This window comes from Adiantum capillus-veneris, chromosome 25 (genome assembly GCF_014529385.1).
Source record: "Adiantum capillus-veneris isolate H3 chromosome 25, ASM1452938v2, whole genome shotgun sequence".
NCBI lineage: Eukaryota > Viridiplantae > Streptophyta > Polypodiopsida > Polypodiales > Pteridaceae > Adiantum > Adiantum capillus-veneris.
Window position 1 is genome coordinate 68,178,707 of NC_140955.1, and position 4,170 is coordinate 68,182,876.

Here is a 4,170-nt window from a genome sequence, read left to right on the forward strand (position 1 = left end):
TTAGCTGGATCTGCTCATGCTATCCCTGCGGCAGGCCTGCTCTCGTGTCCTGCATACGTTCATTATCTCTCACTGTCCAAACTGGCCTTTACAATCATTCAATGACAGCTTGGACATTGATATGATATGGTGGCACTCGGGATGTGCTTGACCCTTGAATCGGGCAGCGATTAAAAAACTCATATTTGTATATGAAATAAATTAAAAACGTGCTCCTCGCTCTCTCTCTCTCTCTCTCTCTCTCTCTCTCTCTCTCTCTCTATGTGTTGACCTATATTGCTATGGCGGGTCTCTCTCTCTGTAAATGCTGACCTATGCGATGGCGAGGCAGGGCTATAATTGAGGCCCCTTTCAGTTTCATCGTTCGCGCTTCTTCGATTACCGCTTTCCTCATTAAATCTGAGTTCTTCCCAGTACTCTAGCAAGTCCCGATCAGTCCTGACTAGAACTCTCTGCTCGGGCCTGCTTCGACGGTTCGTCTCGTCTATAGCGAAGACCCCAATCAGCTCCTGCTGCAGCCTCGACTGCCTTAATTACTGCCTAGGCTGCTAATTTTTTAGTATAATCAAAATGTCAGTATTCATCAGCTGCCATGCTGAGGCTGCGCACGACGTCACACGCCTCAGAAGCGCACTGCATGCGGAGGGTCTCTTCTGCACCGACAACGAGCGTGAGGCAACCACCATTCTTCTCTACATCTCACCTGCTTACATAGCCCCCCACTCCGCCGCCATCACTGCCGCAGGCCGGTTCCTGGATACGGCCAACGACTCCAGGCTCACAATTGCCATCTTCGGTCTTATATCAGTACCGCAGGTGAGACACCAGGCCCAGGCGCCCGGTTGGGATGAGGCAGGGATTCTAAATAAGCTTGTAAGCAATATGGGCATTGACATGAGGCATCGCAGCTTGGAATTTAAGCGCGTTGCAAGCATAGTGAAGGCTCAAGTGCTGCTCGCTTCTGATAGTGCTAGTTTCGACATCTTCTTGAGCCATGCTGGGGAGGACAAGCAGTTTATTCGTGTTTTGTGGGGATTGTTGGGGCAGCAATACCGCTGTGTTTTCTGGACGAAGAGTCACTGGTTCCGGGGAATCGAATGGGGATGACAGGCTCCGAACAACTGGTTGCAGCTGCCCGGAGTGCCCGGCTGGGTCTGTTTGTGCTCAGCGATCGCTCCATCAAGAAGAAGTGGCCCGTGAAGGAGGTGCGTATTTTCCAGCGAATGGGGACGCCCATTGTGGTTGTTTGGTATAAGTTTTTGAAAGAGCAGGCCGAGCAGTATGTGAGGAATCCTCCAAGGGACCTCCTGCAGCATGCCGGAGCCAAAGAGTTTTTGGATACTGTGCTTTCTGACCCACTCATTAAGTCGATTTCGTACCCGGAGCTGCTTGGAACAACCCCAACAATGAAGACTACGCGTTCCACATCGAGAGAAAACATCCAAGCTCTACTCTAATTATTTTGAGGGTTTTAATCTGTGTCTTATATAATTATTGTAATCTTATATATTGTGCTTTTGCTGTTATTATTATACTTGTGTCTTATTATTATTACTAGTATGGCTGGCTCCCTCTCTCTCTCCCCCTCTCTCCCTCTTTATCAAGTGCAAAGGGGCTTGTTTTTGTTTTGGATTTTAGCCTTCGGACACACATTGTGACACGTGTAAAGGGCTCCCGCTTCCACCATATTATGTTAGTAGATTGTAATCTCTGTACTTGTACTGTTTATTGTTAATTTAAGTTCTTTTGGTTTCCAATGCCTTGTCTAAGAAATTGCTCTAAGGTGTACTTCTGTTTGAGCCACCCATTTGGATGGTGGTCTTCTTTCTAATAGTTTGTGTTTGAACTTCAGCCTTTTATGGCTTTTGCTATACTTTTACATTAAGAGTTGGATTGATAGATTATATTATAAGGTTCATAAAAAATTTGTCATAGCTCAAAGAAAAAAAAAAGGCTTACCATCATGGAGCCTTCCAAAGAGGATATGGTTCAGAACATCTTGCTCAAATCCATTCATACAAACTTTCATTCCAAAAGGATAATAAGTTCAAATTACTCTCACATTAAAAACTCCCTTAGTTTAAGTTAATAAGACACAGTATTGTATGGTCCCAACTATGTATTTAGGAGGAAAAAGCATATGTTCTTAGGCAACAACACATGACCATCAAGTGTACCGTAAAAAGATATACTCAAAACAACAAGGTCTAGAGCCAATCGAGGGAGGATCTATGAAATGGGAAAATTGAAGACCTAAAAGATATGCATAGCCACCAAGAAGAAGCATGAGGTGTTTGTGATTAAAAGACAATCTTTTGTTGAGTAAAGACTATTGAAAAACAAGCATGTGTTACATGGAAATGGAAGAAGAATAACTCATAATGCAAACTATGAACTTCTATGTGCCTAAGTACGACGCTAGGTGACAAGTTCTAAAGCACTATGATTAAACATCTTCTAGACAAGATTTCACTTACAATATTTCCATATCAGAGACGATGCATAGCCCAATCTTTGCACTTACAAGAAAACATAATTCTCGGAAAAGCACCAATCATACGACATTAGTTAAACTAGAGTAGCCTTACCAACATGTCAAGACGATTCGGCATCTTCAATGCTTTAAGTTTTTTAAGAGTCATATTTATGTGGGAATATAAAGAGTTTGGAGTAGAAATGCCATGTATAAATTATGAGTATATAAGTCAAGTAACACAATCACAACAATTTGTTGAGATGTAGAGAGAAAGAGAGAGAGACGAGAGAAGATACACACCATATACGCTCCCAAAGATTGATTCATATTGAGGACAAGATACAAATATATAAGTGAGACCAAGTTGAGTAGAGTGAGCCATATATAGCTCCAACACCCCCACTCAAACAAAGGTCTCTAGCTTTGGATGAAAAAACCTTTGGGGAGTTCAAGGGAAAAACCCAAGCCCCTATACAATGTGAAAATATGAACCAACGATGATGATGTGAAAGTGAATTGTGCATCTATGTACAAATATTCAAGTGACTCGGAGATCACAATGTGCAAATGTGGAGTGTGCATGGTGCATGGTACCTAAAAGATTACAATGTCATATGTACAAAGCTATTATAATAGCAAAGAAGCTAATCTAGAAAGAGTGAGGCCGAAGCAACTCCAAGATCCGAGCGCAAGAGGATGAAACGTGACTCGTTGAGGCCTTTGGTCAAAATTTCTGCAATCATCTGGTCACTTGGACATTGTTCAACCATAATGGTTCCTTTGCATACTTCATACCTGACATAATGATAATGGACAGCAATGTGCTTTGACTTATTATGTTGAACATAGTCTTTTGCAAGACTAATAGCACTTTGGTTGTCACACCGTAAGGGTATGCTAGAAAGAGGAGAGTGACCAATATCAACCAGCATTTGTCGAAGCCAAATCAACTCACGAGCTGCAAGTGATACTGCAACATATTCTGACTTAGTCGGAGAAACTGCAACACAACGTTGTTTCTTGCTGGTCCAAGAAACAAGACAACCATTTATAAAGAAGCAATTTCCACTAGTAGATCGCATAGATAAATGTGAGCTTGCCCAGTCTGCATCTGTGTAACCCAAAAGAGAAAGAGATTGCATAGAATCCGATGTGAGTTGTCGTCGATAGACTAAACCAAAATCTGTAGTGCCTTTCAAGTATTTCAATACACGCTTTGCAGCAGACCAATGCTTAAGAGAAGGACATGCAAGATGTTGTCCAAGATAATTAGCAGCAAACATAATATCAGGACGAGTGTTCATGCCAATAAACTGAAGACATCCAATCAAGTTAGCATAAGGTTGATTTGTGACAAGTTGACCGCCATTGTCAGAAGTGTTCTTTATAGAGCTCGCAAGACAAGATGTGTTGGCTGAATGTGCAGATTCCATACCAAATTTTTGCATAGTATCTGCAATAAACTTTGATTGTCGAAGGAATAAAATACCTTTTGTGCTGTTCCGTTGGATTTAAATGCCAAGACGCGAGTGAATCTCTCCAAGATCCACCATATCAAATGCAGAAGACAATAACTTTTTCACTTGCTGAAGAAATCCCAAATCATTGGAAACAAGAATGGTATCATCCACATAAAGAGCAAGAATCACAAAACTGCTACCTTGGCGTTTTATGTATAAGTTGGGGTCTGAAGA

At 41.9% G+C, this 4,170-nt stretch overlaps 1 pseudogene; it reads left to right on the forward strand.

Annotated features, from left to right (window-relative positions):
- Positions 1-334: 334 nt before the first annotated feature.
- On the forward strand, positions 335-1,580 carry LOC147425045 (uncharacterized; annotated as a pseudogene).
- The last annotated feature ends 2,590 nt before the right edge of the window (positions 1,581-4,170 follow it).